The following is a 12,386-nucleotide window of genomic DNA, read 5'->3' as shown; positions in this document are numbered from 1 at the left end:
AGGAACACATTTAAATTGTGATTTGTTCAAGTCTTATGTTCATTTGAGTTTTTAATTATATGTCAATCGATTTACCAATCAGTTAATATTTTTGGGCATCTACTCCATTCAAGACACTCTACTTGGCCCTAAGATAAACAGATAGTCCCTGACTTACAATGTTCAACTTAACGATTTTATGATGTTATGATGGTGTGAAACTCGTATGCCTTCAGTAGAAGCCGTATTTCAAGTACCCATACAACCATTCTGTTTTTCACTTTCAGTACAGTATTCAATAAATTATTTATTTTCAAGACTTGTTTATAAAAGAGGCTTTGCATTAGAGGTGTTTGCCTAGCTGGAGGTTCATGTAAGTGTTCTGAGCATGTTTCAGGTAGGCTATGCTAAGCTATGATGTTCAGTAGATGAGGTACACTTAATGCATTTTCAACCTACAATATTTTCAAGTTATGATGGCTTTATTGGGACCTTACTCCATTGTAAGTAGAGGAGCATCTGTGTATGACATTATCCAGCCCTTGAGAACTTCATCCTCAAGCCAGGAAGACCTAACAGACCCAAAAATATTTCAGAGCAGTGTTGTACCTTATTAACCTCCACACAAGAGGCACCAATGGCAAGCACGGTGGGACTATACAACGTAAACCTTTATCAATAACACCATTCCAGGGTCAAGGGGTCTCCCGATTTGAAATAAGATTTTGTGGTGTTTGAATCTGTTTTTCCCTTTCCAAATCACTTATTTTCCCTCTACTTCAAATTCTCCAGTTATGGATGGTCCTAGGTTGATTATCAATGTCTTCATCCTTTTGACTTTATGACGTGGGGTCCCAGCCCCTCCAATATGTCTTCCTGTTTCTGGTCCTAGAGGACATGGAAGTGGTCCCAGTCCATTGCATATTTTGTTTTTAAATCATGCACTATTAATATTGGAAATAATCTCTCAGTACCTCTGTTCCTGCTGCCCACATAACAAATCTTTGTGCATTGTCCTGTTGGCCCATGTTGTGCCTCATGCTGAATGACTGCTTTTCAGGAGCCAGAGAAAAGTGGCTATGCAAACTGACCTGGATGCTCAGGCACCAAAACTAGAAAAGGAAAGGATAAGCAGGCCTGAACAAAATCAGGAGATGGACTGATGAAGAGAGGAGAAATATACATGGATTTTCATTACATGTCATTGGCATACAAATCTGGAGCTGGATCTTTAAACTAATCAATTGGTTCATTGTTCGCTAAAGGGGAGGGTAATGTCTGTCCACAATATTGGCCAATATTAAATAAAACACACACACAGGAAATGGGTTTCATCATCTATCACTTTGGATTAGTTACATCTCCAAGACAGGTTAGTGGGGGAATCGGAAATATTTCTTTTTTTTTTTTTTTTTTTGCGATAGTCTCATTCTGTCGCCCAGGCTGGAGTGCAGTGGCCTGATCACAGCTTACTGTAACATCTGTCTCCCGGATTCAAGCGATCCTCCCACCTCAGCCTCCTGAGTAGCTAGGATTATAGGCACGCACCACCACAACTGGCTAATTTTTGTGGTTTTGGTAGAGACAGAGTTTTGCCATGTTGTTCAGGTGGGTCTTGAACTCCTGGCCCCAAGTAATTCACCTGCCTCAGCCTCCCGAAGTGCTGGGATTACAGGCGTAAGCCACTGAGCCCAGCCAGAACTGGAGACATTTCTAAATGTTATGTGAAATTGAGAATGATCTCCATCTATCTATGAGGGAACCACACGTGATACAGAGAAAAAAGAATTTAATCTTGTGTCAGAGAAGCTTCTCCACTACTTACTACCAGTGTAACTCATCGGGTGACAGTATTTTCATGTCTAAAAATGGAATAGCAGTGCAGGAGTGCCCTGTAAATGACTGAGAAATGAAAGTGTCTGGTACGCTGCTTGACCCAGAGTAACTAATCATGAATTGCTAACTCAATCAGAAATGGACATTTTTAAAATGCTAACATCTGTTCTAAAATGAAAAGAAGAACCTAGAGTGACATGGAGGAAAGGGCTGTCAGAATGTGATATGTAAAGACTAAGAAAATGATGCCTGGGCAGAAACCTACCTCTGCTAAAAAGAAGGGATTTCAGAAAACATGAGAAAACTGGCAAAGCCACAGCATGAAGTGACAGAGAAATGTGTAGGAACGCTCTGAAGCCAGAGGGGATCTCCAAGGACATGAACCCAGGAAAGAAAAAGAATAATTCATTGAATTCCTCTAGGAGCAGGACAACGGAGCAGTCTTAGCCTAACAGAGACTGGACGGTGTGTAGGGATTATTTTCAGCCACAAATGAGGGAGGGGACTTGCGGGAACTTCAAGGAAATCTATGAAGGGGAACTGGAGAGTGATACAAAAGCCTGAGTTAAATTGCATAAAGAATAGTTTGCAATTCTACATACCTATCATTTGCCAAATAGTTGCAGAGTTGGCCCCAGGAGATTTCCATATGTTGTGCTAAAATCGCATTGGAGGCTGACTGAGCATTTGTGGCTTTTCAGAGATGCCAGTTTTGGCGAAGGGGTTGGGGGTTGCTGGGGGCAGTCACCTGCATCATGCAAGGATATAAATGAATGATATCAACCCCAGGGCACAGAAAGCAGAACTGTGGGGGCCTCTGGGTCTTGTCCCTCCCCACTGCCACTCCTGCACACCTGTGCTAGCAAACACTCCAGATTCTGCTCTCTGGGCCCACCCTGAGCCTGTGCTATTCCTTGACTTGTAAATTTTAAAACCTTTTCTTTCTTTTTTTTTTTTTTTTTTTTGATACAGAGTCTCGCTCTGTCATCCAGGCATCCAGGCTGGAATGTAGTGGCACAATCTTGGCTCACTGCAACCTCCACCTCCCCAGTTCAAGTGATTCTCCTGCCTCAGCCTCCTGAGTAGCTGGGACTACAGGTGCCCGCCACCATGCCCAGCTTTTTTTTTTTTTTTTTTTTTTTTTGTATTTTTAGTACAGGCGGGGTTTCACCGTGTTAGCCAGGATGGTCTCCATCTCCTGACCTCATGAACTGCCCGCCTCGGCCTCCCAAAGTGTTGGGATTACAAGCGTGAGCCACTGCGCCTGGCCCTAAAACCTTTTCTTTAGCAGACTGAAAGACCAAGTCATCTGGAGTCCACCAGCCCTCCACTCACTTGTGTACAACAGTTTGGTCACAGCAGAAACATCCACCCTGGCTCGTGGGTAAATATCCCATAGGACAGAAAAAATGACTTCCTCCAAGGGACTCAAGGGCTCCTGATAATTAGACAAGAGAGTGGAGAAATTCCTTCCCTGAGCCCCTGATTTCAAGGCCATGGCTACATTCATGCTAAGGTATGTTTTCTCTCCAGAGAATCAGGGAGAAATCCCACTCCATCCCACCACTACAGGCTCTGGCTGGTCAGCAGAGCTGGGTGGCGATGCCTTCTCCATCCCCACGCCTGGGGCACAGGGAAGGGCAAGGAAATTCTCAGAATGATGCAGCATAAGACATGATTTCTCCACGGATCCCAACCTTCCCTTTCATGGGTTTCCAGTCCTGCATCCTGTGCTGCACTCTGCACCACCATCTTCGCAAAGCCGTCCCTAAGTCACACGTACCATGGAGGAGAGGAGACGGGGTAACAGCACTGTGCCTGCCGCCTGACCACAAGCCCAGGCAAAGCTGTGGTTTGACCCACTTGGGGTGGGCAGATGGCTCTGTTAATGCCTGTGTTCCCCTCGGACCGCTCCAAGCCCTAAGGCATGAGAGGGAGGATCTGTCAGCACAGGCAGCTCATCCACCCGGCTCTCACCACCCCGTTTCAGCAGGACTGAAGGACCGCAGTGCACTTTTGTTTCTCTTGTACACTCAAAAAGCTCAGTGATGTTTATTTTCCTTTGCTCAGTCTCCTCCTTTCACCACCAGGACAGTGTGAAGTCAAAAATCTGTGCTCAGCACAAGACACAGCAAAGAAAGAGGAAGGCACAAAATACTTTCTCCAGCGTGCTGCCTGGGGAGCCTGGCCTTGACTTCGACATGTGCTGGAGGTGTGGTGTCCAAAGTAAACCTTTTGAACTGTTTTTTTGGAACCTCCAAAAAGACCTTGCACATCAAAGAGGATCTGATCCCCCACGAGGTGCATTGCAGGCATCATTAAGCATTTTGCATGAATCAAACACCTTCTGAAAAAGAAAGGAAGCCCAAACTCAAAGCACATGGCCAGCCAGTGGCCCGGACCGCAGGCAGCCCCAAGCACATGCTTACCACATGGCTTCGCCTGGTTGGGTGGAATCAAACCCTGCACAGACACAGGGGCTTCTCCATCACAGGAGTCACTCTCTGTGCACTCCCAGGCTGGGATACAATGGGGCCGCTTGTTGGAGCAGCCTCACGACCCCGGCCTAGGCCCGCCTCAGGGGAGCCCAGGCAAACTCTGACTCCAGTCACAAGGGGAGCCCTGCTGGGCCGCCCCACCCCAAACGCTGAGGCAGGATGCAATCTGGAGCTGAATACAGAGTCCAGTGTGAGTCCTTGGCACCACGCCCAGAAAGCCACAGCCACGGCGATGGGCTCGGTGGAGAATTCCAGGCTCTGAAAGAAAGCAGAGCAGGGAACAGAGCTGGAGCCTTGAGCCTCTTCTGTCATCTTCCCTCCTGGAATTCATTCGGCTCACCACAGGCAGCTGCAGCCATGGGCAGAGCATGAGCTCAAACTTCAGAGGCCACAGTTGCCCAGACAGTCCCAAAAACTGATGACACATTCTTGACCTGCCTAAGGAGGAAGGAGCTTTCAGGCCATTTCCCAACAGCTGTGCTACCTGCACAGTGGCAGCCATCCTTTGAGGGCAGTGGTAAGGGATTCGGAAGTCACTTGTGTCCTCTCGATAACCTTCGAAGTGCCCGGGAGACACCAACCCTCAGATTTCACTGGAGGTACATACAATAGTTTTAAAAACAAGACTCTGGGCTGGGCGCGGTGGCTCACACCTGTAATCCCAGCACTTTAGGAGGCCCAGGTGAGTGGATCATGAGGTCAGGAGATTGAGACCATCCTGGCCAACACTGTGAAACCCCATCACTATTGAAATACAAAAAACTAGCCAGGCATGGTGGTGCGTGCCTGTAGTCCCAGCTACTTGGGAGGCTGAGGCAGGGGAATTGCTTGAACCTGGCAGACAGAGGTTGCAGTGAGCCGAGATCCTGCCACTATACTCCAGTCTGGGCGACAGAGTGAGACTCTAAAAAATAAATAAATAAATAAAAATTTTTTTTTTAAAGCTGCTATCATTCCTGACAATTGCCTTTTTAAAAGTCATCTTCTCTGGTTAGCAAAGTTCTAGGTTCAGGAAAAGAAAAATGTTTAAAACCACTAATGCAACCTGACTCGTAAGAGTTTTAATTAGCAGTTCCAAAACTGTGCACATTCTGAGCTTTTAATTAATAGGCACAATTTCCATTGCATTTTACTTCAATAAGAGCTATATAAAACCAGTGAGTGGGTGACATTCCATTCAAAAAAGAACTAGAAGAAGAAGGGGCAGGGGAGAGTTGAATTTGGAGGCACAGAAAAGGCAAATGAGTCTCATAATTCCCTAAATTATGCCTTTATAAATAAACATTGTCATCTACACCTCTCACTGGAAAGCCCTTCAGCTCATGCCCAGTCAACCCCTGGAATCATTTTAACACACTGACACCCTGAACTGTGGGCCCAGACAGTGGGAATGCCAGCCAGATAATCCTTCCCTCATTCCACAAATACGGACTGAGGATGCTACATGTCAGGTACAGGCAGGTACCAAAGATGCCAAGGTGAGAGAGTTGGTCCCCATCCTCCAAGGAGCTCATAGTTTTACAGATGATCACATAAGGGAAAAAACAATGCTCAATGTGTAGATCACAGGCACCTCAGGGGCAGAAACACTGTCTCATTCATTCTTGTACTGCCGTCATCTAGCCAAGGTCTAAGCAGAGTAGGCAATTATTAAATGTCTGTTGAATGAATACCGTGTGAAAAATGTGTGCCTCCACACATACAGTGGTGCAGCAAAGCAGGGCAGGATCAACCCTGCTTGGTGGGGTAGACCCAGAATGACAGTTTCCTGTCATGCTAAAGCAAGGCCACACCAGTAGTTATCCATGGCATCTGTTCTAACTGCTCAGAACCCAATCAGATGGGTGGTTAAATATTTTTATTATCATCCACCTGGAGAAAGGTGAGATCCCAGAGCTGGATCTTAAAGACAAAATGAGAGTCTCTTAAAGTTGGGAAGGACATTCTGGACACAAGGACCAGTGCAGACAACATCAAGGAGACCTAAGCTTTGCCACACAAGTTGGGGACTGGGAAGAGGGAGGTTGGATCCTGCAGAGCCTCGTCTACTGTGCAGGGTTGCTTAGACTTTATCCTGAAGGCCATGAGGGGTCAGCACAAGGCTTTCATCAGGAAGAGACTTGAACACTCTGATGGAAAAAGAGACAGATCTGGGAAAAGAAACACTGGGAGGCTTTAGAAATAGGCAAGTAAAAAAATGTCAGAGTCAGAGGTAAGACAAGGGCAGAAGGGATGCACGAATACAGGGATAATTGGGAGGCAGGCTCTCCTTACACAAGATGCAGGAACGTATTGGAAGCGGAGGATGAGAGAAGAGAGCTTGGGCAATGGGGGAGGCTGGGTTCCACTAACATAATAGGAAGCTAGCCCGGGTAATGGGGCAAAGGAAGTGAGGAGCACTACATGGCAGGTGTTGCTTTTGCTGGGACAGATGGAGCACCCCGGGGGTGGGCCCTAGGGTTCTAAGAGCTCAGGCAGATCTGTCTGGGATTTGCATGGGGTGTTCTTCCACAAAATCTCATACACACACACACACACACACCCCTTCCAGAGATTTCAGAATGTGGCATTCCCCTGATAAGAACATTTCCATGTTTGATGAAAGCCTGATGCTAATTCAGAAGACGCCACGGAAAACAGTGCACAATTAGGAGGCAGTGATGACACCGAAAAGTTAGAGTTCTGATAAAGCTGACTCCAGAAAGACTGTCAAATAGGGAGAAATGCTCAAGCTTCATTTCTCATATATGTTCTCAAGAGTTCAGAAAGAAGCTCTGGTGCTGTCAATAACCTCAAGGAACCTTTTCCTCCTTTAAAAGAAGAAATGCTAAAAGAAACCTCCTTAGAACATACCATCAAAGCCTTAGTCTGTATTCGTTGCTCAGTCCAGACCACTGGCAGGCTTCCAAAACAATGGTGGTCCCACCAGACATCTACCTGTTGAATTCTAAACAAGAAATCCTGAACGATCGATAGATGGACTGCCTAACTAGCTCCTTCCCTTCAGATATTTTTCTTGTGGTCCTGGCTTCCCCAAGAGACAAGAAATTCATAGTATACCTTCACCTCAATCAATCTACCCTGGATTCAATGAATCTGTTTCTACCTGGTGCACTCTGTAATTTCCAGGTGGAGAATAAAGCCCCCCAAAATATTCAAACCTATATGGTTGTAGAACAGCCAAAGAGACCTTCATCATCAACTTGATCTTTCATTTGACCTGCCTGTGAATTAAGTCAGTCCTGATAGTCTCATTTTACTACCTGACTGGAGCATGGAGAGAATAAGCAAGTCGTGTTACCAAAACACCAGGGGTTTGGTGTAGAGTCTGCTACTCACCGCACAGAAAGCCAATCACTGACATTGAGACGTGACAACGTGCTAGCAGCCCTCGCTCTCGGCGCCTCCTCGGCCTCGGCGTCCACTCTGGCGGCGCTTGAGGAGCCCTCCAGCCCGCCATGGCACCGTGGAAGCCCCTCTCTGGGCTGGCTGAGACCAGAGCCGCCTCCCTCTGCTTGCGGGGAGGTGTGGAGAGAGTGGCGCAGGTCGGAACCAGGGCTGCGCGCCGCGCGCGCGGGCCAGCGCGAGTTCCAGCGGGCGCGGGCTCGGCGGGCCCCACACACGGAGCGGCCGGCCGGCGCCACCGGCCCAGGGCAGTAACGGGCTAAGCACCCTCGGGCCAGCAGCTGCAGAGGTTGCGCCGGGTCCCCCAGCAGTGCTGGCCCGCCAGCGCTGGGCTCAAATTCTCGCCGGGCCTTAGTTGCTTCCCCACGGGGCAGAGCTTGGGACCTGCAGCCCACCATATCTGAGCTCCTCCCCCTGAGGTGGGGTCCCCCGCGGCCTGAGCCTCCCGGACGGGCTCCGCCCCCTACTCCGTGGCGCCCGTTCCAACAACAGCCCAAGAGCTGAGGAGTGCAGGCGCAGCTCCACCTACAGCCCCAGTGCAGGATCCACTAGGTGAAGCCAACTGGGTTCCTGAAGCGGATGGGGACTTGGAGAACTTTTATATCTAGTCGGAGGATTGCATGTGCACCAATCAGCACTCTGTGTCTAGCTCAGGGTTTGTGAATACACCAATTGGTAGTCTGTATCTAGCTAACCTTGTGGAGACTTGGAGCACTAGCACTCTGGGACTCTGTGTCTAGCTCAAGGATTGTAAATGCACCAATCAGCACTCTGTGTCTAGCTCAGGGTTTGTAAATACACCAATCAGCACTCTGTATCTAGCTCAAGGTTTGTAAATACACCAATTGGTACTCTGTATCTAGCTAACTAACACTCTGTGACTCTGTGCCTAGCTCAGGGTTTGTAAATACACCAATCAGCACTCTATCAAAACAGACCAATCAACTCTCTGTAGAGTGGACCAATCAGCTCTCTGTAAAATGGACCAATCAGCAGGATGTGGGTGGGGCCAGATAAGGGAATAAAAGCAGGCTCTCCCACCACCCAACCCCCACCCCCACCCCCACCCCGCAAGTGGCAACACGCTGAGGTTGACTTTTACACTGTGGACGCTTTGTTTTTTTCACTCTGCAATAAATCTTGCTGCTGCTGAGTTTTTGGGTCCGCGCAGCTTTTATGAGCTATGAAGGTCTATAGCTTAATTCTTGAAGTTAGCGAGACCAGGAACTCACTGGTAGGAAAGAACAACTCCAGATGCGCTGCTTTTAAGAGCTCTAACACTCACAAAGGTCTGCAGCAGCTTTACTTCTGACTGTGAGACCACGAAGCCACCAACTGGAAGAAGCTGCAGACACATCTGAATGTCTGAAAGAACAAACTCTGGACACACCATGTTTAGGGACTGTAAAACTCACCGTCAGGGTCTGTGAGTTCATTCCGGACACAATATGATGAGTTTGCCAGGAAGAAGGGCTTTAATCACGTGCTGCCAACTAAGAGATGGGAGCTCAGTCTCAAATCCATCTCTCTGACCTTCTGAAACTAGGAGTATGTATAGCAAGGAAGAAAGGTAGCAATCATGACAAACGAGTCTGGCATCTCCTTGTCTAGATGGGAGGATCTGGTGAGTTAGTTCCTTTCCCAAGGAAGGAACTCAGATAAAACAAATATAAGTTTCAAGCTTTAAGACCAGGAAGTTCATTTTCTGTTTATCCAAAAACACTTCTCTATGAAACTCTTGGGTGAGTTTCAGTTACACCAGACAATGCCACAAATTGGCTGTAAGAGCTCAGCATTAGGATAAGGGCTCTAGTTAGGATGGTCCAGAATCCCTGCCACTTAAGGGAAATGAATTCTAGCTCTCCCTGTGAAAGGGGCAGTCTGTGTATTACTTTGCCAACTATTAAACTCCCTTCAGTTCAAATACGAGGTGGACACTTAAGCCAGCCCAGGCGAGCTGCCCTGGAAAAGGTGCACAATGAGGGGTTCACGGGCTTCTTAGCAAGATCTTGTGTCTTAAATAGTTGGTACTTGTTATGTGAGGTAGTTCTGTTCTATAAAGTCACCCAGAACACTGAATTAGTGAATACTGAACCATTGCTTCTAGGGAAAGTACAGGATTAAGTTGCTGTGAACGTTTAATTACAACATTCTTACCGACTGAGCAATGCATAACCTTTTTTATGTGTGTTTCTGTTTAAAGACTTCTTATTTAATATATATTGTTGATTCATGAACATCGAACACATGGTCAGCATTATAACTCATGCCTAAACGAAGGTTGTCTAACACACGTGTTTTCTCTGTAGGGCACATCACAGCCTTCTGGCACTTAGGGACACTAGACAGCTCTTCAGAACTACACATGGAGGCCATGTTAAAACAGGAAAATGACCATAAAAAGCACAAAGTGTGAAAAACGCAGCACCAAATAAATCACAGGAAAAACATGTTTACAGGATGAAAGCTGAAACACGAAGGCAGAGTGAGGTCTTGTTCTACCTCAGCTGGGAACATGCCCTTTGGGCAACTGAAAATTTTCCCCACTCGGAGCATATCTGCAAATGACTGTGAAGACAGCAAGAGTATTGATTCGGAGGTTGCGAATAAATATCAGCAAGTCAGCAAATTTGCAAATACACAACTGATGAATAAGACGATGGACTCTAGGTTGTACTGTAACACCTTCCTGGAACCCAGCTATTTTGTGGACAATCTAAACTAGATGCTTAAATACATTACTGCTTAAGAGAGCACATCTTCAAGGTCACTCAAGCCACTTTCATTTTGGGAGATGTTAGTATATGTATCTATATGAGCTGTATATGACAGATATATAGAGGTATCATATATTATATATGATACATATAGATATATGACATATGCTATATATATCAAATATATATATAGATATACAGTTGTTTGTTTGTTTTTGAGACAGGGTGTTGCTCTGCTGCACAGGCTGGAGTGCAGTGATGCGATCACGGTTCACTGCATCTTCGACCTCCCCAGGCTCAAACGATCCTCCCACCTCAGCCTCTTGGGTAGCTGGGACTACAGGTGTGTGCCACCACACCTAGGTAATTGTATTTTTTGTAGAGATAGGGTCTCACCATGGATGTTAGTATATTTTTAAAAACAAAAATTAAAACAAAGAAATATCCAACAGGCTTATTTAAAATGCAGTATATTTTAAGTGCTTACATTTGACATTTTAATGCTTTTAACTCACAACGTGAATATAGTGCAATGTACTGGGTACTAATCACAAGGCAAAGGATTTTTAAAATATTAATTTATAGATCATTACAGGCAGTGTGGTCTGATGGAGGAACACGAGTTTTACATGATGACAGCCGTCTTTTACTCCATCTGCTTGTTTTCCTGCCTGTAATCCCATGTGAAGAGAATCCCAGCGTCTACATCTGAGGCCCTTTGTGAACACGTGGCTGCGGCTGTCTAATCCTCCCTGTCCTCCCTGTGACAGACTCATAAGGGAAGGATGATCAAGGTCTCCTCTAGTAGTTGAACTCCCTTCTCAAGTTCATGATGCAGCTAAAGGAACCCATTGTTTTATCCACTGGGTGAACGGAAACAGAGGCCTTCAGAAGGAAAGAGCCCAGGGCACGGGACAGGAGAAGGTTCCACAAAAGCCTGGTTTGAGACTGTCCTTTCCCAGGCTGTGTGATCCACCGCAGGTCACTGTCTGTCTCTAGGCTTCAGTTTCCCCCACTGTAGTTTGAAGATGCTTTAGATCAGGAAGGAACTGGCAAGCGTTATCTGGAAAGGTCCTATCATATTTTAGGCTTTATGGACCAAGAGGCAAAAACAAGGGTATTTGTAGGTACTCACATGACAGGAAAGAAAATACATTTCCACAAGATTTTTCAACTATATAATAAAAACTGACCAGGCACGTGACACACCTGTAATCCCAGCACATTAGGAGGCCGAGGTAGGTAGATCCCTCAAGGCCAGGAGTTCAAGACCAGCCTGACCAACATACCAAAACCACCATCTCTACTAAAAATACTAAAATTGGCTGAGTGTGGTGGCAGATGCCTATAGTCCCAGCTGCTCAGGAGGCTAAAGCAGGAGAATCACTGGAACCTGGGAGGCGGAGGTTGCCGTGAGCCGAGAGTGTGCCACTGCACTCCAGCCTGAGCAACAGAGTGAGACTTGGTCTAAAACAAAAACAATAACCCAAAAATGTAATAATAACCCATTGTTCTGTCATGAGCCATGCAAAAAGAGGCAGCCAGCTGGCTTTGGCTCCTGGGATGTAGCTGCCGACCCAGCTGCAGTGCAGACCAGCACCATCCAGCGGACCCTTCTGTAATGGTGGAAATGCTTCCATCTGCACCGTGACCACTGAGCAGTTGAAATGCAGTTAGTGTGACTGAAGAACTGAAATTTTCATGTTATTTCATTTCAATTAATTTAAATTGAAATAGGCACATGTGGCTAGTGGCTAATCACAGCTTTAAACCTTCTGTCTACTTCCTCCAACCCTCGTAGATTATGGTTCTACAGTTTACTGTCTTCAAGAGCTTCTGTCTTATGAAATTGGCAAACAGAGACAAGTTTTGAAGATTTTGTTCTCGTTGATTCCTTTGGCCTGCATTTATTTTCTTCTTTTCTAGTTTTCTACAATATTACCAGTCTGCC

The sequence above is a fragment of the Macaca nemestrina genome, chromosome 5, assembly GCF_043159975.1.
Source record: "Macaca nemestrina isolate mMacNem1 chromosome 5, mMacNem.hap1, whole genome shotgun sequence".
Classification (NCBI taxonomy): Eukaryota; Metazoa; Chordata; class Mammalia; order Primates; family Cercopithecidae; genus Macaca; species Macaca nemestrina.
The sequence above is the reverse complement of the archived record's forward strand: the minus strand, read 5'-3'. Positions refer to the sequence as shown.